Source organism: Rutidosis leptorrhynchoides, chromosome 11 (genome assembly GCF_046630445.1).
Source record: "Rutidosis leptorrhynchoides isolate AG116_Rl617_1_P2 chromosome 11, CSIRO_AGI_Rlap_v1, whole genome shotgun sequence".
NCBI classification, from domain to species: domain Eukaryota; kingdom Viridiplantae; phylum Streptophyta; class Magnoliopsida; order Asterales; family Asteraceae; genus Rutidosis; species Rutidosis leptorrhynchoides.
Genome location: NC_092343.1, coordinates 327,875,745 through 327,901,429, shown reverse-complemented (window position 1 = coordinate 327,901,429; position 25,685 = coordinate 327,875,745). Strand labels below are relative to the sequence as shown.

General features: G+C 33.9%; 1 pseudogene; it reads right to left on the bottom strand.

Moving 5' to 3' along the window:
- Nucleotides 1-19,070: 19,070 nt before the first annotated feature.
- Nucleotides 19,071-25,433, bottom strand: LOC139875731 (transcription factor NAI1-like; annotated as a pseudogene).
- Nucleotides 25,434-25,685: the final 252 nt, after the last annotated feature.

The window sequence follows — 25,685 nt, the reverse complement described above, 5'->3', positions numbered from 1 at the left end:
TTATTATTTGTTGTGTGCCGATGTATTCGGTTATGAAGTTGAGACTTAAGTCTCGTTACGAAACCTAATTAGTCTCGAGTGAACGTATATTTCAATAGTACCCATATAAGTGCGGGGTTAGTAATTACGATGACGGTGCACTAGGGTAGCACTTGAGTCATTGACTCATGAGAATGCGACTTGGAGGCGAATGCATTAGTGTAAATACGTGGTATTGTTACGGGTAGCATTCCTAATGGAATTACCCTACGTTGGAGTTGGATTGACGATTGCAGGGCGTAAGACTTGGTGCAACCAAGAATTCTTTAGTGTTTGGGAAAATGTATCTACCAAGCCATGGAGACGGGCTTTGGTTTTCGGATGTTGAGCGTGTTCGCTTTCGTGTGGAAGTTGATGAAACCATTAAGACAAAGTGTTTGATCTAGACGAATGTTGGTAATGGAGTCTATGGGACCCAATGTTAGGTGTCTCTTTCATACCTACTAGCGTGGTATTCGACTCCGATGGTGTTACGGTTACATCGAACATAGGGTATCGGTAAGAAACCCTTAGGTGTTCTAGTGGCGGTGTAGAAGTTACAAGCGATAGCAACTCGATGATTGCTAGAGTAATACTCGTACGGTTAGGTAAGTGCTTCGGTTAAGTAGCAAAGGATAATCCAAAATCATTCGTATGCTCAAGGGTGGAGCAAAGTTTGGTGATATGTGTGTTATGAGATGCAAGACGGGTGAACCTCGTCTCTCTTTTACGAGATGGTTGCGGTTTTGGGTCGTTAAGCTCATTCGAGTGAGACCCGTAGGCTTTGTAGATTGTGTGTGTATTGTTGCTCGTATGGGAGTTTAACAACTAATTGCTTGTGTGCGCATGTTATTGGGTTAGTATGCACCGGGTGTTATATCACCATGTGAGAGTACGTGACGTGTAATCGTCTTATCGAGAGTGTTGTGTTTTGATTTAGTGTAGCCGCGAGAGCTTAACCGAGCGTATAGTGATGAGACCGTGTAGGGCGTAGTCCCAATTGTTGTGTTGAACTTATGGTAAAACCAATTAGGCCGTAACCAGAGTGTGGTAATACGCTTAACGATAATAACATAATATGATGTATATACACATGTTAATTGGCGGTTCGATTTCGATGGCGGTTTTATGATTGTGTGGCGAGTGTTGTACGCTCTTGATGGCCACTCTTTTCTTTTATGATTTTGGGGGTGTACGCGGTATGCCGTTCGAGAGGCATTTCCGTTAACCACGATCATGTGCGGGTAGAGTCATGGTGGTTAACTATTCTTATGTATGTAGGTAACCGGGTTAATGGTTATGACAAAGTTAGAAAGGTGTAAGCCTTGGTGTTCCAAGCGCCTCCTTAGTATTGAGTTGAAAGATAAATAGGCTAGCTATGCGGCCTAGGTGGGTGGTGACTAACGGGTGTCGCTAGGAAGTCATGGGCATTGAGCTGTAAGGTTCGTTAGATTTGTGTGACCGCGTGTAGTCAGGTGACGTGTGACGCCGGGAGTAGACCCCGTAAGGGTCGAGTCTTTGGAGACTCGGTGTTAGAAATTGGAGTTGGATAACACAACGTCAGGTGCCTCCTTATACCTGCTAGTGCAACTTTTGACTCCGATGGTATGATTACTTTGGATTTGGGTACCGGTGAGAAACCCGAAGTTACAACTTTGGATTTGGGTACCGGTGAGAAACCCGAAGTTACAACTTTGGATTTGGGTACCGGTGAAAGATCGAGGTTCGAATATCTTATAGTGAGTCCTTGGAAGGACTATTGAGTATGACCAATGCCGGAAAATGTAATGGGCGTTGTGGAATGTCAGAATTCCGCGGGGCGTTATCATCTTGACGGTGAAAGTAGGGGGTTAAAACCCTAAATGGGGGAGTTAAGTACCGGAGAATGCGGAAAAAGTCCCTAACTAGTAGATGTGATGAGCGAACGGGTGTCGCTTATATAGGAAAGAAAGACTTTGGTGGTCTTCGAAAAAGTCCCAAGTTGAACTTTGGAATGAATTGTGAAGGTATTTAGTGACACGAGTCAAAGTGGCGAGTTTTCTGATGATCTTTGCGGGAGATTTTAGGAAGGTGTCGGGATGATTCCCGAGTATTCTAGGGTGGGAAGGCGTGATGACGGAGGTCGTGGGGGAGAGTTGTAAGACCCTAATATTTATTGTACATAAGTGTAAATAAGGTACTTGAAGTGTGGGAAGCTGTGTGTCATTAAACTGTGACCATAGCCCGTTCAGACCACTGTGCGCGCCGCGCACATGTAAAGGAGCGCACCGCGCAACCTTTCCAGCTGGCAGATTCTGTTTCATTTAATTGGATATTTGGAAGGGCTTTTTGGTCAAATCACATGAGGACGAGTTTGGGGTTTTAGTGGCCAGTTGTTTGGTGGTTGAAACACACTTAACATTATCACCAACCACTTCATCTCTCCAAATAAAAGTTCTAGAGTGAGAAACCCATTTGAGAGAGAGAAAGCTCAAATCAAGAAGGAAGAAGTTGATTACGGGTCAAAGCGCGTGCATTAAAGTTGTTCATCTAGCCACTAGCTACATTTTGGTTGTAGTGGTATGTTCTAACTTTGATTTCCTTACTTTGATTTATGTATGGGTTAGGGTTTGGTTAAAAGAAGAACATAAAATCCATATTTGGTGATTTTGGGTGTTCTTGGGTAAGATTGAGTCATGAGGACTCAAGAATGACTAACCTAGGGTTTCAAAGGGTTATTTGGTGTTTAAGAGTCATAATTGGTTAGTTAATTGCTAGCACACCTAGCTATTAAAGTGAATGGATGTTACTTGGGTTAGTGGATGACCCAAAATGGGTGTGTTGACCTTGAAATGGCCAAATGGGTAATGATTAACCTAGTTGGGAAAGGTGGGTATGAAATACCCTAATTATATATTAGTTAGTGTTGTTGGACCTTAATCACTATCTTTGAGTGATTTAAGAAGGTCTTGACCTTAAATGGACGGTTTTGGAGTAAATGGGGTATTTAATGCATTTTAAGTTATTAAATGCACATGAGTGAATTGTTGGTGTTTAGTCCAACTAGTTTGTGTGTTGATTGAGTACTTATTGTATTAGGTACTTTGCTTTGAAGCTTGCGGAAGTATAAAACCGTCACCGAATCATTAAGGTGAGTGGAATAATTATATGCGTAGGTATATAATGTACTTATTTGTGTAGCGTGAGATGTGAAGTGTCGATGTGTTAAGACACCACGTTCACGTGAAGAGTGAAGTGTCGATGTTGTAGTGACCCGAACTTTTCCATGTTTATATATATTAATTGAGATTGATGTTTACATGATTAAATGTTTCCAACATGTTAAGCAATCAAACTTGTTAAGACTTGATTAATTAAAATAGGTTTCATATAGACAATTGACCACCCAAGTTGACCGGTGATTCACGAACGTTAAAACTTGTAAAAAAAAACTATATGATGACATATATATGGTTATATATATAGTTAACATGATATTATGATAAGTAAACATATCATTAATTATATTAACAATGAACTACATATGTAAAAACAAGACTACTAACTTAATGATTTTGAAACGAGACATATATGTAACGTTTATCGTTGTAACGACATTTAATGTATATATATCATATTAAGAGATATTCGTACATCATAATATCATGATAATATAATAATTTAAAATCTCTTTTGATATTATAAACATTGGGTTAACAACATTTAACAAGATCGTTAACCTAAAGGTTTCAAAACAACACTTACATGTAACGACTAACGATGACTTAACGACTCAGTTAAAATGTATATACATGTAGTGTTTTAATATGTATTTATACACTTTTGAAAGACTTCAAGACACTTATCAAAATACTTCTACTTAACAAAAATGCTTACAATTAGATCCTCGTTCAGTTTCATCAACAATTCTACTCGTATGCACCCGTATTCGTACTCGTACAATACACAGCTTTTAGATGTATGTACTATTGGTATATACACTCCAATGATCAGCTCTTAGCAGCCCATGTGAGTCACCTAACACATGTGGGAACCATCATTTGGCAACTAGCATGAAATATCTCATAAAATTACAAAAATATGAGTAATCATTCATGACTTATTTACATGAAAACAAAATTACATATCCTTTATATCTAATCCATACACCAACGACCAAAAACACCTACAAACACTTTCATTCTTCAATTTTCTTCATCTAATTGATCTCTCTCAAGTTCTATCTTCAAGTTCTAAGTGTTCTTCATAAATTCCAAAAGTTCTAGTTTCATAAAATCAAGAATACTTTCAAGTTTGCTAGCTCACTTCCAATCTTGTAAGGTGATCATCCAACCTCAAGAAATCTTTGTTTCTTACAGTAGGTTATCATTCTAATACAAGGTAATAATCATATTCAAACTTTGGTTCAATTTCTATAACTATAACAATCTTATTTCAAGTGATGATCTTACTTGAACTTGTTTTCGTGTCATGATTCTGCTTCAAGAACTTCGAGCCATCCAAGGATCCATTGAAGCTAGATCCATTTTTCTCTTTTCCAGTAGGTTCATCCAAGGAACTTAAGGTAGTAATGATGTTCATAACATCATTCGATTCATACATATAAAGCTATCTTATTCGAAGGTTTAAACTTGTAATCACTAGAACATAGTTTAGTTAATTCTAAACTTGTTCGCAAACAAAAGTTAATCCTTCTAACTTGACTTTTAAAATCAACTAAACACATGTTCTATATCTATATGATATGCTAACTTAATGATTTAAAACCTGGAAACACGAAAAACACCGTAAAACCGGATTTACGCCGTCGTAGTAACACCGCGGGCTGTTTTGGGTTAGTTAATTAAAAACTATGATAAACTTTGATTTAAAAGTTGTTATTCTGATAAAATGATTTTTATTATGAACATGAAACTATATCCAAAAATTATGGTTAAACTCAAAGTGGAAGTATGTTTTCTAAAATGGTCATCTAGACGTCGTTCTTTCGACTGAAATGACTACCTTTACAAAAACGACTTGTAACTTATTTTTCCGACTATAAACCTATACTTTTTCTGTTTAGATTCATAAAATAGAGTTCAATATGAAACCATAGCAATTTGATTCACTCAAAACGGATTTAAAATGAAGAAGTTATGGGTAAAACAAGATTGGATAATTTTTCTCATTTTAGCTACGTGAAAATTGGTAACAAATCTATTCCAACCATAACTTAATCAACTTGTATTGTATATTATGTAATCTTGAGATACCATAGACACGTATACAATGTTTCGACCTATCATGTCGACACATCTATATATATTTCGGAACAACCATAGACACTCTATATGTGAATGTTGGAGTTAGCTATACAGGGTTGAGGTTGATTCCAAAATATATATAGTTTGAGTTGTGATCAATACTGAGATACGTATACACTGGGTCGTGGATTGATTCAAGATAATATTTATCGATTTATTTCTGTACATCTAACTGTGGACAACTAGTTGTAGGTTACTAACGAGGACAGCTGACTTAATAAACTTAAAACATCAAAATATATTAAAAGTGTTGTAAATATATTTTGAACATACTTTGATATACATGTATATATTGTTATAGGTTCGTGAATCAACCAGTGGCCAAGTCTTACTTCCCGACGAAGTAAAAATCTGTGAAAGTGAGTTATAGTCCCACTTTTAAAATCTAATATTTTTGGGATGAGAATACATGCAGGTTTATAAATGATTTACAAAATAGACACAAGTACGTGAAACTACATTCTATGGTTGAATTATCGAAATCGAATATGCCCCTTTTTATTAAGTCTGGTAATCTAAGAATTAGGGAACAGACACCCTAATTGACGCGAATCCTAAAGATAGATCTATTGGGCCTAACAAACCCCATCCAAAGTACCGGATGCTTTAGTACTTCGAAATTTATATCATATCCGAAGGGTGTCCCGGAATGATGGGGATATTCTTATATATGCATCTTGTTATTGTCGGTTACCAGGTGTTCACCATATGAATGATTTTTATCTCTATGTATGGGATGTGTATTGAAATATGAAATCTTGTGGTCTATTGTTACGATTTGATATATATAGGTTAAACCTATAACTCACCAACATTTTTGTTGACGTTTTAAGCATGTTTATTCTCAGGTGATTATTAAGAGCTTCCGCTGTCGCATACTTAAATAAGGACAAGATTTGGAGTCCATGCTTGTATGATATTGTGTAAAAACTGCATTCAAGAAACTTATTTTGTTGTAACATATTTGTATTGTAAACCATTATGTAATGGTCGTGTGTAAACAGGATATATTAGATTATCATTATTTGATAATCTACGTAAAGCTTTTTAAACCTTTATTGATGAAATAAAGGTTATGGTTTGTTTAAAAATGAATGCAGTCTTTGAAAAACGTCTCATATAGAGGTCAAAACCTCGCAACGAAATCAATTAATATGGAACGTTTTTAATCAATAAGAACGGGACATTTCAGTTGGTATCAGAGCGTTGGTCTTAGAGAACCAGAAAATTTGCATTAGTGTGTCTTATCGAGTTTGTTAGGATGCATTAGTGAGTCTGGACTTCGACCGTGTTTTCTTTAAAAATGATTGCTTAACATTTTTGTTGGAAACTATATATTTTTAACATATGAATATTATGTGATATATTAATCTCTTAACGTGTTTGATATTATGTGATAGATGTCTACCTCTAGAACAAGTCCCATTGACTCACCTAATAATAATGAAGAGTCAAATGTAAATTGGAATGATTTGTGGACTGATTCACAAGTTCCCGAAGAGGAACCGGAAGAAGAATCGGAACCGGAAGAAGAATCGGAACCGGATGAAGAAATAGAACCGGTGGGGGAAATAATAAAACGGTTAAGTAAAAGAAAATCCTCAACCAACCGACCAAAGTTAATTATGGTCAATGGTGTTTCCGCCAAGGAAGCAAAATATTGGGAGGATTACCAATTCTCCGATGAATCGGATTTCGACGAGAATTCCGATGATGTTATAGAAATTACCCCAACTGAATTTAAAAAGGCAAAAGAAAATAATAAGGGAAAGGGCATAAAAATAGAGAAATCTAATTCCAACCCCGATGAACTTTATATGTATCGTCAACCCCCGAAGTCCTTAAGTTGTAACAATGACCCGGGAACCTCTAAACCACCAGGTTTTTCTAAACCAATGTGGACAACGACGGCTCGTATTATGGGAACATCATATATCCCTAGAAACTTGGCAAAACGAACCAAAACCGAAGAAGAAGAAACGAGCGAGTCGGAATAAGATAGTTGTATTCGTGTGGTGTAATATATGGAATATAGTGTTCTTATGCTTTATGATATATGTAAAAATTGCTTGTATTAATAAGTATTTTTTTTTATGAATCTAACTCTTGTCTATTTTACAGTTTAAAAACACAAAATGGATAGACAACCCAATATTTTAAGAGACCTACCCGGAGACATGATTGATGAAATCTTGTCTAGAGTCGGCCAGAATTCTTCGGCACAACTATTTAAGGCGAGATCAGTTTGTAAGACATTCGAAGAACGTTCCAAGAATGTCTTGGTTTATAAGAGACTTTCGTTTGAAAGATGGGGGATATCACATTGGGAAACCCATAAGTTACGATGTGTTTACTTTGACGCATATATTGCGGGGAACCCAAATGCTATTTTACGCAACGGGTTAAGAAATTATTTTGACTCAATATATCCGAATATTGGACTTCCTGATTTAGAAAAAGCAGCTAACATGCAACATAAAGAAGCATGTTATGCTTACGGATTAGTAATGTTCGCTTCTCACCAAAGTGAGAACAAGAACATCGGGCTACAACTATTAAACAAAACGTTTCCACAAGTGACGGAGTCGGTAATTGGGGTAAGAAATGAGGTTTTTAGATTATTACGGGACTGTTGGACATTACGTAACCCTCGTCCCTTTGATGACGTTACAACACGCTGTCTTATCAACGGCCATAACGGTTATGTTGCACAAGACCAAGGATGGGAAGTAGTCCTAGTAAAACCAGAATGCATGACTTGTTTCTGGACGTATGAATTACGTGTATTTATTGCCTTTGCTGAACGACTTGTGTACTAGCTAGAATTGTCTTCACAACTATCTTGTATCAAAGTTATTGTGTGCTATATTTCATGCTTTATGTAAAATAAGCGGTATTGTAAGTTTGTAAAATATTGTACAAAAGTTTGAACGCGAAATATTATTACAATCAGTTTTTCATATAGAATTGTAGTAGTTGAATTGTATATTAGCTACTAAGTATGAACTTAACGGGTAGGTACTACCCGAATTTAAACTTATAAAACGCTAATATGAAGAAAAAGCTTTTATAAATGAGTTCATATTATGCTACGAAATACTATTAACTACTCTTAATATTCTGTATGATTAACTTGTTCCATTTAACTATTTTGAAGGAAATGGCACCGACTACTCGACACACCGTGAATATGAATGAAGAGGAATTCCGTACTTTTCTAGCTTCAAACATAGCCGCAGTACAGGCTGCGCTACATACCAACAATAACCTTGGATCTAGCAGTACAGGAAATCGTGTAGGATGCACCTACAAAGAATTCACTGCCTGCAAACCTTTGGAATTTGATGGAACCGAAGGACCGATCGGATTGAAACGGTGGACCGAGAAGGTTGAATCGGTGTTTGCCATAAGTAAGTGTACTGAAGAGGACAAAGTGAAGTACGCTACGCATACCTTCACAGGTTCTGCGTTAACATGGTGGAATACCTATCTAGAGCAAGTGGGACAAGATGATGCGTACGCACTACCGTGGTCAGCATTCAAGCACTTGATGAACGAGAAGTACCGTCCCAGAACCGAGGTCAATAAGCTCAAGACAGAACTTAGAGGGTTACGAACCCAAGGATTTGATATTACCACGTACGAAAGACGATTCACAGAATTGTGCCTATTGTGTCCGGGAGCATTCGAAGATGAGGAAGAGAAGATCGACGCGTTTGTGAAAGGATTACCGGAAAGAATCCAAGAAGATATAAGTTCACACGAGCCCGCCTCCATACAACAGGCATGTAGAATGGCTCACAAACTAGTGAACCAGATTGAAGAAAGAATTAAAGAACAGACTGCTGAAGAGGCCAATGTGAAGCAAGTCAAAAGAAAGTGGGAGGAAAACGGTGATAAGAATCACCAATACAACAACAACAGCAATTACAACAATAATCGCAACAATTATCCCAACAATCGCAACATCAATCGCAACTACAACAAACGGCCCAACAACAACAACAACAACAACAACAACAACAGCAACTACAACAATCATCCCAACAACAATAATAACCGCAACAACAACAACAATCAGAAGCAACTATGCCAAAGGTGTGAAAAGAATCACTCGGGGTTCTGCACCAAATTTTGCAACAAGTGTAAAAGAAATGGTCATAGCGCGGCGAAGTGTGAGGTCTACGGACCAGGGGTTAATAGAACGAAAGGAACAAATGGTGTCGGAACGAGTAATGGCGGAGCAAGTAGTGTCGGAGCAAGTTATGCCAATGTAGTTTGTTATAAATGTGGAAAACCAGGCCACATTATTAGAAATTGCCCGAACCAGGAGAACACGAATGGACAAGGCCGTGGAAGAGTTTTCAATATTAATGCGGTAGAGGCACAGGAAGACCCGGAGCTTGTTACGGGTACGTTTCTTATTGACAATAAATCTGCTTACGTTTTATTTGATTCGGGTGCGGATAGAAGCTATATGAGTAGAGATTTTTGTGCTAAATTAAGTTGTCCATTGACGCCTTTGGATAGTAAATTTTTACTCGAATTAGCAAATGGTAAATTAATTTCAGCAGATAATATATGTCGGAATCGAGAAATTAAACTGGTTAGCGAAACATTTAAGATTGATTTGATACCAGTAGAGTTAGGGAGTTTTGATGTGATAATCGGTATGGACTGGTTGAAAGAAGTGAAAGCGGAGATCGTTTGTTACAAAAATGCAATTCGCATTATACGAGAAAAAGGAAAACCCTTAATGGTGTACGGAGAAAAGGGCAACACGAAGCTACATCTTATTAGTAATTTGAAGGCACAAAAACTAATAAGAAAAGGTTGCTATGCTGTTCTAGCACACGTCGAGAAAGTACAAACTGAAGAAAAGAGCATCAATGATGTTCCCATTGCAAAAGAATTTCCCGATGTATTTCCGAAAGAATTACCGGGATTACCCCCACATCGATCCGTTGAATTTCAAATAGATCTTGTACCAGGAGCTGCACCAATAGCTCGTGCTCCTTACAGACTCGCACCCAGCGAGATGAAAGAACTGCAAAGCCAATTACAAGAACTTTTAGAGCGTGGTTTCATTCGACCAAGCACATCACCGTGGGGAGCTCCTGTTTTGTTTGTCAAGAAGAAAGATGGTACATTCAGGTTGTGTATCGACTACCGAGAGTTGAACAAACTTACCATCAAGAACCGCTACCCACTACCGAGAATCGACGACTTATTTGATCAACTACAAGGCTCGTCTGTTTATTCAAAGATTGACTTACGTTCCGGGTATCATCAAATGCGGGTGAAAGAAGATGATATTCCAAAGACTGCTTTCAGAACACGTTACGGTCATTACGAGTTTATGGTCATGCCGTTTGGTTTAACTAATGCACCAGCTGTGTTCATGGACCTTATGAACCGAGTGTGTGGACCATACCTTGACAAGTTTGTCATTGTTTTCATTGATGACATACTTATTTACTCAAAGAATGACCAAGAACACGGTGAACATTTGAGAAAGGTGTTAGAAGTATTGAGGAAGGAAGAATTGTACGCTAAGTTTTCAAAGTGTGCATTTTGGTTGGAAGAAGTTCAATTCCTCGGTCACATAGTGAACAAAGAAGGTATTAAGGTGGATCCGGCAAAGATAGAAACTGTTGAAAAGTGGGAAACCCCGAAAACTCCGAAACACATACGCCAGTTTTTAGGACTAGCTGGTTACTACAGAAGGTTCATCCAAGACTTTTCCAGAATAGCAAAACCCTTGACTGCATTAACGCATAAAGGGAAGAAATTTGAATGGAATGATGAACAAGAGAAAGCGTTTCAGTTATTGAAGAAAAAGCTAACTACGGCACCTATATTGTCATTGCCTGAAGGGAATGATGATTTTGTGATTTATTGTGACGCATCAAAGCAAGGTCTCGGTTGTGTATTAATGCAACGAACGAAGGTGATTGCTTATGCGTCTAGACAATTGAAGATTCACGAACAAAATTATACGACGCATGATTTGGAATTAGGCGCGGTTGTTTTTGCATTAAAGACTTGGAGGCACTACTTATATGGGGTCAAAAGTATTATATATACCGACCACAAAAGTCTTCAACACATATTTAATCAGAAACAACTGAATATGAGGCAGCGTAGGTGGATTGAATTATTGAATGATTACGATTTTAAGATTCGTTACCACCCGGGGAAGGCAAATGTGGTAGCCGATGCCTTGAGCAGGAAGGATAGAGAACCCATTCGAGTAAAATCTATGAATATAATGATTCATAATAACATTACTACTCAAATAAAGGAGGCGCAACAAGGAGTTTTAAAAGAGGGAAATTTAAATAATGAAATACCCAAAGGATCGGAGAAGCATCTTAATATTCGGGAAGACGGAACCCGGTATAGGGCTGAAAGGATTTGGGTACCAAAATTTAGAGATATGAGAGAAATGGTACTTAGAGAAGCTCATAAAACCAGATACTCAATACATCCTGGAACGGGGAAGATGTACAAGGATCTCAAGAAACATTTTTGGTGGCCGGGTATGAAAGCTGATGTTGCTAAATACGTAGGAGAATGTTTGACGTGTTCTAAGGTCAAAGCTGAGCATCAGAAACCATCAGGTCTACTTCAACAACCCGAAATCCCGGAATGGAAATGGGAAAACATTACCATGGATTTCATCACTAAATTGCCAAGGACTGCAAGTGGTTTTGATACTATTTGGGTAATAGTTGATCGTCTCACCAAATCAGCACACTTCCTACCAATAAGAGAAGATGACAAGATGGAGAAGTTAGCACGACTGTATTTGAAGGAAGTCGTCTCCAGACATGGAATACCAATCTCTATTATCTCTGATAGGGATGGCAGATTTATTTCAAGATTCTGGCAGACATTACAGCAAGCATTAGGAACTCGTCTAGACATGAGTACTGCCTATCATCCACAAACTGATGGGCAGAGCGAAAGGACGATACAAACGCTTGAAGACATGCTACGAGCATGTGTTATTGATTTCGGAAACAGTTGGGATCGACATCTACCGTTAGCAGAATTTTCCTACAACAACAGCTACCATTCAAGCATTGAGATGGCGCCGTTTGAAGCACTTTATGGTAGAAAGTGCAGGTCTCCGATTTGTTGGAGTGAGGTGGGGGATAGACAGATTACGGGTCCGGAGATTATACAAGAAACTACCGAGAAGATCATCCAAATTCAACAACGGTTGAAAACCGCCCAAAGTCGACAAAAGAGCTACGCTGACATTAAAAGAAAAGATATAGAATTTGAAATTGGAGAGATGGTCATGCTTAAAGTTTCACCTTGGAAAGGCGTTGTTCGATTTGGTAAACGAGGGAAATTAAATCCAAGGTATATTGGACCATTCAAGATTATTGATCGTGTCGGACCAGTAGCATACCGACTTGAGTTACCTCAACAACTCGCGGCTGTACATAACACTTTCCACGTCTCGAATTTGAAGAAATGTTTTGCTAAAGAAGATCTCACTATTCCGTTAGATGAAATCCAAATCAACGAAAAACTCCAATTCATCGAAGAACCCGTCGAAATAATGGATCGTGAGGTTAAAAGACTTAAGCAAAACAAGATACCAATTGTTAAGGTTCGATGGAATGCTCGTAGAGGACCCGAGTTCACCTGGGAGAGTGAAGATCAGATGAAGAAGAAATACCCGCATCTATTTCCAGAAGATTCGTCAACACCTTCAACAGCTTAAAATTTCGGGACGAAATTTATTTAACGGGTAGGTACTGTAGTGACCCGAACTTTTCCATGTTTATATATATTAATTGAGATTGATGTTTACATGATTAAATGTTTCCAACATGTTAAGCAATCAAACTTGTTAAGACTTGATTAATTAAAATAGGTTTCATATAGACAATTGACCACCCAAGTTGACCGGTGATTCACGAACGTTAAAACTTGTAAAAAAAAACTATATGATGACATATATATGGTTATATATATAGTTAAAATGATATTATGATAAGTAAACATATCATTAATTATATTAACAATGAACTACATATGTAAAAACAAGACTACTAACTTAATGATTTTGAAACGAGACATATATGTAACGTTTATCGTTGTAACGACATTTAATGTATATATATCATATTAAGAGATATTCGTACATCATAATATCATGATAATATAATAATTTAAAATCTCTTTTGATATTATAAACATTGGGTTAACAACATTTAACAAGATCGTTAACCTAAAGGTTTCAAAACAACACTTACATGTAACGACTAACGATGACTTAACGACTCAGTTAAAATGTATATACATGTAGTGTTTTAATATGTATTTATACACTTTTGAAAGACTTCAAGACACTTATCAAAATACTTCTACTTAACAAAAATGCTTACAATTAGATCCTCGTTCAGTTTCATCAACAATTCTACTCGTATGCACCCGTATTCGTACTCGTACAATACACAGCTTTTAGATGTATGTACTATTGGTATATACACTCCAATGATCAGCTCTTAGCAGCCCATGTGAGTCACCTAACACATGTGGGAACCATCATTTGGCAACTAGCATGAAATATCTCATAAAATTACAAAAATATGAGTAATCATTCATGACTTATTTACATGAAAACAAAATTACATATCCTTTATATCTAATCCATACACCAACGACCAAAAACACCTACAAACACTTTCATTCTTCAATTTTCTTCATCTAATTGATCTCTCTCAAGTTCTATCTTCAAGTTCTAAGTGTTCTTCATAAATTCCAAAAGTTCTAGTTTCATAAAATCAAGAATACTTTCAAGTTTGCTAGCTCACTTCCAATCTTGTAAGGTGATCATCCAACCTCAAGAAATCTTTGTTTCTTACAGTAGGTTATCATTCTAATACAAGGTAATAATCATATTCAAACTTTGGTTCAATTTCTATAACTATAACAATCTTATTTCAAGTGATGATCTTACTTGAACTTGTTTTCGTGTCATGATTCTGCTTCAAGAACTTCGAGCCATCCAAGGATCCATTGAAGCTAGATCCATTTTTCTCTTTTCCAGTAGGTTCATCCAAGGAACTTAAGGTAGTAATGATGTTCATAACATCATTCGATTCATACATATAAAGCTATCTTATTCGAAGGTTTAAACTTGTAATCACTAGAACATAGTTTAGTTAATTCTAAACTTGTTCGCAAACAAAAGTTAATCCTTCTAACTTGACTTTTAAAATCAACTAAACACATGTTCTATATCTATATGATATGCTAACTTAATGATTTAAAACCTGGAAACACGAAAAACACCGTAAAACCGGATTTACGCCGTCGTAGTAACACCGCGGGCTGTTTTGGGTTAGTTAATTAAAAACTATGATAAACTTTGATTTAAAAGTTGTTATTCTGATAAAATGATTTTTATTATGAACATGAAACTATATCCAAAAATTATGGTTAAACTCAAAGTGGAAGTATGTTTTCTAAAATGGTCATCTAGACGTCGTTCTTTCGACTGAAATGACTACCTTTACAAAAATGACTTGTAACTTATTTTTCCGACTATAAACCTATACTTTTTCTGTTTAGATTCATAAAATAGAGTTCAATATGAAACCATAGCAATTTGATTCACTCAAAACGGATTTAAAATGAAGAAGTTATGGGTAAAACAAGATTGGATAATTTTTCTCATTTTAGCTACGTGAAAATTGGTAACAAATCTATTCCAACCATAACTTAATCAACTTGTATTGTATATTATGTAATCTTGAGATACCATAGACACGTATACAATGTTTCGACCTATCATGTCGACACATCTATATATATTTCGGAACAACCATAGACACTCTATATGTGAATGTTGGAGTTAGCTATACAGGGTTGAGGTTGATTCCAAAATATATATAGTTTGAGTTGTGATCAATACTGAGATACGTATACACTGGGTCGTGGATTGATTCAAGATAATATTTATCGATTTATTTCTGTACATCTAACTGTGGACAACTAGTTGTAGGTTACTAACGAGGACAGCTGACTTAATAAACTTAAAACATCAAAATATATTAAAAGTGTTGTAAATATATTTTGAACATACTTTGATATACATGTATATATTGTTATAGGTTCGTGAATCAACCAGTGGCCAAGTCTTACTTCCCGACGAAGTAAAAATCTGTGAAAGTGAGTTATAGTCCCACTTTTAAAATCTAATATTTTTGGGATGAGAATACATGCAGGTTTATAAATGATTTACAAAATAGACACAAGTACGTGAAACTACATTCTATGGTTGAATTATCGAAATCGAATATGCCCCTTTTTATTAAGTCTGGTAATCTAAGAATTAGGGAACAGACACCCTAATTGACGCGAATCCTAAAGATAGATCTATTGGGCCTAACAAACCCCATCCAAAGTACCGGATGCTTTAGTACTTCGAAATTTATATCATATCCGAAGGGTGTCCCGGAATGATGGGGATATTCTTATATATGCATCTTGTTATTGTCGGTTACCAGGTGTTCACCATATGAATGATTTTTATCTCTATGTATGGGATGTGTATTGAAATATGAAATCTTGTGGTCTATTGTTACGATTTGATATATATAGGTTAAACCTATAACTCACCAACATTTTTGTTGACGTTTTAAGCATGTTTATTCTCAGGTGATTATTAAGAGCTTCCGCTGTCGCATACTTAAATAAGGACAAGATTTGGAGTCCATGCTTGTATGATATTGTGTAAAAACTGCATTCAAGAAACTTATTTTGTTGTAACATATTTGTATTGTAAACCATTATGTAATGGTCGTGTGTAAACAGGATATATTAGATTATCATTATTTGATAATCTACGTAAAGCTTTTTAAACCTTTATTGATGAAATAAAGGTTATGGTTTGTTTAAAAATGAATGCAGTCTTTGAAAAACGTCTCATATAGAGGTCAAAACCTCGCAACGAAATCAATTAATATGGAACATTTTTAATCAATAAGAACGGGACATTTCAGATGTGCTAAGACACCACTCCAAGTAATGAAATGAGTGAAGTGTCGATGTGTTAAGACACCACTCCAAGCAATGTAAAGAGTAAAGTGTCGACGTGTTAAGACACCACTCGGGATGAAGTATCGACGTGTTAAGATGCCACCTCAAGTAAGATGAAGAGTGAAGTGCCGACGTGTTAAGGCACCACTCGGAATGAAGTATCGACGTGTTAAGATGCCACTCTAAGAAAGTAACGTATGAAGTGTCGACGTATTAAGACGCCATCCGGGGTGAAGTATCGATGTGTTAAGATGCCACCCGTGGGGTTAGTGTACGACGTGTTAAGTGCACTAACGGTTGTTATGAATACCGATAGGAAATTCGAGTACCATTCCTTGTACGATTGGTTAACCATGGTTATTGTGTTGTAGCGTAAGCATATTATAATGTTCGAGTTTTATATATATATATATATATATATATATATATATATATATATATATATATATATATATATATATATATATATATATATATATATATATATATATATATATATATATATATATATATATATATATATATATATGCTATTGTTATGCTAGCTTGTGGTATTGGAGGTTAATAGCTTCATGTTTGAGATGATAAGCTAAATTGTGTTGCTAGCATGTATGCGGTATGTGTGTAAGTGTTTGCAAGTAGGTATATTATATATGTATGTGTATAATTATTGCATTCACTAAGCGTTTTGCTTACCCTCTCGTTGTTTACCTTTTTATAGGCTCCGGCGTGGACAAGGGTAAGGGCGTTCGTTTGGATTAGCGATCCCGCTTTGTTATGATAGGAGAAGCTTTTGGGCGTATGGCTTTTTGAAGTTTGACCGAATGTTGGGTAGTTTAACCCCCAAACATCATGCTCTAGTGTCGTTTGGAATTTAAACTAATTCAGTTGAAACTTGTATTTTCTACGAAACTCGTAATTTGGGCATATGTGGGCCCGACATCGTAAAACTCCTTTTATTATTGGAATGTGTTAGTTTTACGTATACTAATGTTTTGTGAAAAGCGTTTCGTCTAAATGTGTCGGGAAGTGGGAGATCTTTTTACGAAATTTGGAAAAATTGGACAGCGGGCTGCCAGGCCCTGTGCTTCCATATATATATATATATATATATATATATATATATATATGTATATATATATATATATATAGCACTTTTTTGGGGTGAAGGGGGAAGCAAATTTTTTTATTTTTTCGTTTTTTGAAAAAACTTTGTTCACGAACATTATAGATTAGACGAAAATATGAACATTTAAAAAAGACACTTTGTGATGAATGTCATTATTTTGGCGGGAAAACGCTCGAAGGATAAAATAAAAACATTCAATGCATTGAATGTTTTGCTGCTGAGTTTATTTGCATCGTTTTGTTTTCATCTTGTGTGAAGTGTTTTTGTTTCGAATTTAGCCCGATTTAGAGTTTAGGGTTTAGGGTTTTCGGGTTTACTCCGTAAACCCTTAACCCAAAACCCTAAACCCTAAACACTAAACACTAAACCGTTCATGTAAAAATATTCAATCTAAACCCAAAACCCTAATTTATAAACCCAAAACCCTAATTTCTAAACCCTAATAGCTAAACCCTAATTTTTAACCCCCTAATTTCTGAACTCTAATTTCTAAACCTTAATTTCTAACCCCTTAAAAAAAACTCAGAATCAAAACATTCAATGCATTGAATGTTTTCATTTTTTTTTTCGAGCGTTTTACCACAAAAATAATAACATTCATCACAAAATGACTTTTTTAAATGTTTATATTTTCATTTGATCTTAATGTCTGAAAAAAAAATTCGAAAAAACGAAAAAAAATTACTTCCCCCAAAAAAGTGCTTCCCTCTTAACGGTTGAAATTGTTTTGACAAGGTTGATCTTCGATTGTCCCCTGACCTCGATCACGCCCTAAAAATGAATGGTGGGCATGATGGTGGCAAAATTGTGGCATATTCATGTCATTGCGTCGCGTTAAAAGCAGTGATCAATTACATGTGGATAATGCTATTTAAGGGGACGATTGGGAGTTAGCTTTGACTGAAAACCAACATTTCAAATGCCAGTTTGTCTAATAACATTTGGAAAGTGCTAAAGTTATCCTCGTAGGTACAAACCAGCATTACAAAGTCCGGTTTGGTGTAGTAACTGGCAAACCAAACCGGCATTTGAAATGACAGTTTGATTATGATTATAAATTATAATTATTCTTCTAATTAAAAAAGTTTTTTAAAGAGGTTAAAAATAACCACTTTTTAAAAAAAATAAAAATAAAAAGAATTAATGCATGGTCACCCGCGGAAAAAGATATGATTCCCACTGAATCGACATTAAAATAAAAAGGGGATTAAATTAACATATCTACTTACACAGATGACAACCAAAAAATATAATAAAAATACATAATGGATATGATTCCCACTGAATCGATATAAATAAATGATTAGTTCTTTCGAACAGCTAATTAATGTCTTTCTGTCGTTTAAAAAAATGAATGCCTTTCCGTAATTGTTGAAACAACTGAATCTAGTGAAATTGTCTCAAGTTTTTTCCTTTCTTAATAGGTTGAAGCCGGTACAAATTCATAAATTGTTGCATTAACAAGAATTTATAGGCTAGTGATCATGCACCTCGAACTTCAAGCTAGGGGAAAAAAAACCAAAATGGATGCATAGATATATTGGCACCTGTTAGAAGTTTTGTTGCAGGTTCTTCACAAGATCCGTCTCTGACATGATGAAGCCATCACTCTTCTGCAGAAATCAAGAAAAACAAATCAGAAATGTGTAATTTAGCGGGTCAAGCTAAGCTACCCGAGGAAGGGATTATTTTTACTCTGATTTACGCAGCCTAAAGGGGTTATCCCGTGATTAGTGGTGATTCTAGGATTATAACTTAATGGGGTATCAAAAAAAATTTCGCCACTAATTATATTTTAATGTTATTTTAGTGGTAGTTTACCTTTAAAAAAACTACAAATTCAAAAAATATATGGGATTCGAGTAATAAAATTTAGTGATGTTTTATACAATTTTAAAGAAAAATTATAAATTTAAAAAATATATGGGGTCATGCAGTTAAATTTAACGGTGTTCTATACAATTTAAAACGTATTTTCTGCTAAAAAATTTCGAACTAGTGGTGTCTCGTGATCTCCAACCAGAGTTGCCACTGGGATGACTATTTCCTCTCTGGGCACCCTGCAGATACACCACTAATGAGAGCTTTGAAGCTGAATTATTCTTTCAGGACCAAACACACTAGGATAGGATATTTGTTCGTTAAGTTCATCATGTATGTATTTTATTTAATGTGAATCAGCATAAAACCCATTAATTAGAAAGGTAGTACATAATAATTGTATTAATAAGAATATAGATAGATAAATATAGATATGTTAAGTTTTTATTTTCGAACGACGATATCGGCATCACCCACAGGGAGCTTAACCACCTTTGCAATCATATGCCATCCACACACACGTTAGGAGGAACCTTAATTCGCGACGATGTTGACAGTACCATCGAAGGTTGGGTAAATCCTCCGAGACCTTTCCAAATCTAATTAATATTGACAGTACCATTAAGGATTGGAAACTCCTGCTTGGAATGAGAATCGAACTTGGGTTGTCAGTACCTCAAGTTGAACTTCATCTCATACCATTCAAACCAAGACTTCTGTGGTTAGATATGTTAAAATTGTACCTTAACAACAACCGTGATTAGGAGAGTGGTATCAGCAAATGGCATGGAATTGCAACTGACTACAGATAGACCAAGCTTTTGCATCTTACTTAGCACTTTGACTAATGAAATACAGTTTATTCGGCTGTAGATTTCGATTAACAGATTGCATCCTAACGTTTTCACTTTGATGTCTGGTTCACAAGGAATGTTACTCTCTTCAAAGTTGGTTTCATTAGAAAATAAACCAATATCATTATCACTACAACTTAGCATTGATCTCTTTGCAGATGTAACCAAATCTGATTCTCTCTCGAGTTCCTTCACTCGTTTTTGAAGTTGTTGAATATAATTAGCAGCATCTTCTAATACAGTTGCCTTATCCATCTATATATATATATCACAAAAATGATTACAAGATGATAAATACCGTATAACTTAACATAAGAGTGAGTACTGCGAGAACTCTTTAATTACATGGTTTATATGCATTTGTATTCAACAAATTGTATATAAGTGTTATCTAATGTTCATATCATTGGCAAAAAATTGTTCACAACCACAAATTACATGTTCAATTGTGAATTATATGAAATGTTCGCATGTTACGCAAACACACCTGCACACGTGAGCGAGAAATTATATATTTGATTATATAGTCAAAATTATAGGGTTTTCAAACTATTTTTTGTTCAACCTTACTCTCTATAAACATTTATATGTGATTCAACCTACTCAAATTTGAAAAATCCTTGTAATTTATTGGTTCTCGCAGTTCTCGCCCTTTTGTTGGTTCTCGTTTGAACTTTTGGCTATATATATATATATATATATATATATATATATATATATATATATATATATATATATATATATATATATATACTATGTTTTTGAGCCCGTGTTGTTGCACGGGTGCGTAAAAAACCGTGCAAAAAATGTAAGCTGCAGTTCATATTGGTATGTAAATAACGTACCTAAAAAGATAGAAAAAGTATAAGAATTATTTAAGAGCCCGTGGTGTTAACAAATTTTAAAAATTCTTTTGAGTTTAAGAGCATGTGGTGTTGACAAATTTTAAAAATTTCTTTTGAGTTTAAGAGTCGTGGTGTTGACGAAATTTAAAAGTTCTTTTGAGTTCAAGAACCCGTGTTGTTGACAAATTTGAAAATTGGTTTTGGGTGGTGTTAGTAACATAATGTCTACAATTTTTTTTTTCTCACCATTAATATATTTTTAATATATAATTTATATACTACGTAATATTTAGAGTATAATAAAAATTTATCATGGTACGTAAAATTAGTAAAGTATAAGTTATATTATTTTAGAGTTATTATATATCATTATTTTTGAATAAGAGTGTAACACATGTGTTTAATTTTAGAAACGTTGTTAGTCATTTCAGCAAAATAATGGTATTCGAGAAAGTGGTGATGTATAACTAATATTATAATAATTATATTTCCGTGTTTATAAATATTTTAAGTATTTTAATTGTAAATATAAATCACTTCCATATTTATTGCTAAAAAAAATGTTCGTTGATTCGTACCATTAATATAATTTTATAATATCATAGATATTAATTATTAATTTAAATAAATAATAATAATGATAAGAATTAATAATTAAATAACTAATAACAATATTAGTATATCTAAGGAGTATATGATTTTAGGCGATAGTAATTCTATTTGTTTAAGGAATTTTAGATCCCCCACCTATTCACATTGTAAAGCAAATTACTTCGTATTTCTTATTCCATATATTTGTTTATATTACTCCCTCCGTTTTGTACATTATCCTTTATCGAATGTCTTAAATTAATTATTCACTTCTATAAATGGAAAAAATAATGTGATAAAGTTCTTTTGTGCCTCTACTTTATATGTGTAAGACAAAATGATAGGTAAAAATTAAAGGGTAAGACGAGAAAATTAATAAAAAAGTACATGTGTCAGGTATTTTATCTTAAACTGTATATTCTTTGTCTGGGGACAGTAGATTTATGACGAAGGGAGTATATCATATTCACACTTTGCCAAAGATACACATTACACGAGCAATTCTTCTGAATTTCTAATAGTATTCAATATTCTCTGTTTTCGATCTTTCCGCAAACTTCTGCGTATTTGTAGTTACTTACCGTGTCAATTATATATATATATATATATATATATATATATATATATATATATATATATATATATATATATATATATATGTGTGTGTGTGTGTGTGTGTGTGTGTGTGTGTGTGTGTGTGTGTGTGGCAATTGTTGTTTATAGAGGATAAGTGATTTTGTGATTTTTATATCTTTAGTTCTACAACTCTGATTTAGAAAAAAATTGCTGGTATCAATTTTCATTGTGTAAATTCAGAAAAAAATGACTTTTGATTAATGAAAAATAGTGTTTAGGGTTTACTAATTAGGGTATAAAAATTAGGGTTTATGGTTTAGATTTAGGGTTTAGAATGAGTTTTTAATACAAACGGTTTAGAGTTTAAGGTTTAGGGGTTATGGGCTTAGGGTTTTGGGTTTACGGAGTAAACTCTAAACTATAAATCGGGCTAAATTAAAAAAAAAAACTTCAAAACAGGTTAACATGCATCTGATGTATGTTAAGCTGCTGTCAAAATTAAAAAAAAAAAAAAAATTCTGAATCTACATAATGAATAATATTTCCAGAAATTTTTATATTTTAAATTGGAGCTATGGAACTAAAAATATAAAAATACAAAATCACTTATTCCCTTATTTCAAATTAGTACTTATCCCTTGATCTCTCCCTTATGGTTTAGTAATTAGGGTTTAGAAATTAGGGTTTATGGTTAGATTTAAGGTTTAGAATGAGTTTTTAATACCAACAGTTTAGAGTTTAGGGTTTAGAGGTTTGGTTTTAGGAACTAAACCCTAAGCCCTAAACTCTAAACTCTAAATTGGGATAAATTTAATAAATAAATAAAAAATCACAAAACAGGTTAACATACATCAGATGTATGATAAGCTACTTTCAAAATAAAATAAAAAAAATTTCTTTCTTGAATGAATAATATTCCCAGAAATATTTATTTGTTAAATTGGAGGTGTAGAACTAAAGATATAAAAAAACAAAATCACTTATCTCCTTATTTTCAAAGTAGTGTTTATCCCTATATATATATATATATATATATATATATATATATATATATATATATATATATATATATATATATATATATATATATATATATATATATATATATATATATATATATATATATATATATATATATATATATATATATATATATATATATATATATATATATATATCTTAGTTTAAGATGTTGGAGTATAATAAGTTAAGGTGTGCAAGTCATGTCTCACATAGGAAAAAGAATGAACCAAATGTATACATATAAGTTTAGGATGACCTCCCTCTATCACCAATTGGTTTTAAAGAAATGTTGAACTCATGAGCTTATATATTATATATGTTAGTGGAACTGAAACGATAATACACATGGTATCAGAGCCGGAGCAGAGGGCTAGTAAACAGGACATAGGAGGAAGAAAGAAAAAGCTTGATTGCAAACTTATAATAGCATGTAGCATGCAACATGCAGCAGGTGGCAGGATTAACCGATTAAGGTGATGATTGTTGAAGTAAAATCGGTTAAGATGTACAAGTCATGTCCCAACATAAAAAACAGTTTAAAAATGTATTAATTTTTCTAATTAGTTAACAAATTTCTAGTTATGCGTTAATTAAGATAGAAATAATCTATACATCTATCATTATTATAAAGCGCGTGCCGATTATTCTACGTGTCAATTCCCCAATTAATCTGAATTAAATTTGCACACGTGTCAAATTTTCAATTAAACTGAATTAAATTTACACACGTGTCAATTTTTTTAATTAAACTAGATTAAATAATTATAACTTCCTAAAATAACTCCTTAAATCTAGATTAAATGATAATAACTCCCTAAAATAACTTCTTAAATAATAAATTTTTAATTAAATTATATTTAGATTTTAAATTGTATTCATACATATCTATCATCTAAAAATCAAATAATTATAGTGTTTGATATCATCAATATACTACGTATTAATATAGCAATATATATAGGTATTCAAATGCACGCGTCCATCGCAAGCTTCATACTTTCATCAGGAAGCATCTTAGAGATGTTGTATACGTATAAAAATCTCAAGAACGAATTCGCACTTTTCTATCTAAATAGATTTGATACATATATTTGTAGTGTTTTGATGAACATGTTATAATTAAATTTATTTTTAACAATCATAATCAAATTTTAAATAAAATATCAACTCTTTAGAAAAATATAATTTATTGTTATTATATGGAGTTTGCTTACAAATTTTGAACATGTCAATACTCGACGTACATTGACAAGCGTAGACAAGGAGATCTCTGTTATTAGTAAATAATAAATACAATATATACAATTAATTTGCATTCAACTAATTAGATCGTTAATCAACAAAAAATATCTATTGATTAATTATTAATTATCTAATATCAAATATTATTATTAACGATCGGTTTTAAAACAACTTTTTACGGGGTCATATTTGGTGTTTTGTCGATTATTTGTCATTTGAAGTTAAAATAGTTACAACGGACGACCTCATAATATTATCGAATGCTAATTTATACAACTATCGTGCAACGCACGAGCTCATAAAACTAGTTAAAAACTATAATTAGTGGAGTACCTTTTTAAGATGAGGAAGAAGGGATGACAAAGAAACAAACCGCTGGGCTAACTTTTCTCTTCGCTTCCTCTCGGCCAACACATGATCTTCAACTTGAATAGGATTTTTAATCATGGTTGAAACATTTTCTACTTCAGCGTCATCGTTATTCCGACCGTATGAATCACTAAAAGAAAGGATCTCATCTTTAGGCTTTATATCAACAAATGATATAGTGAAAGTGTTTGGAGCAGTATCAGGAACCAGTTTTCGTTTTACACTATCTTGTGTAGTAATTAGGTTGTTGTTGTTAATAGGTTGGCCTCTTTGTAATGAAACGGCTGCTTTGTTCCATGTGGTTTTTCTTCATGCTCACGAGTTTGATAAGATTGATCGATAAGAAAAGATAATTTGGTGTAGTTATCAGATAAAAATGAATAAACACTCAAGTCCTCCTCCTCCATTAGTTGAGGATATTGATTCACAAGCCCTTGATCATACATTTCCTTAAAAATAGATCCAACAAACAATTAAAGACGTATAACAAAATATACATATCCATAGTTTAGATAGAATTTAATTAATTCTATATATATAAAGAACTATAAATTATATATATACTTACTAATTCTGGTAGCCAAGGTTCCATCGATTTAATGTTTAAATGTTGGTTCCAACCTAGACTGCAGTTCGAATTGAGCAAGTTTTCATTATATCTCATGTATTACAACATACAATGACCATATTTACTACATTTAAAATTTAAGATTGGAAATGAAAATACCAAAACATTATGAAGAACATAAACATAAATATTTTATTATTCGTTATAAATCAGTTAAGAAAATGAATTACCTTTCAATTCTTGAGATCGAGAGTAATGGTGAAAGTGCTACCTAAA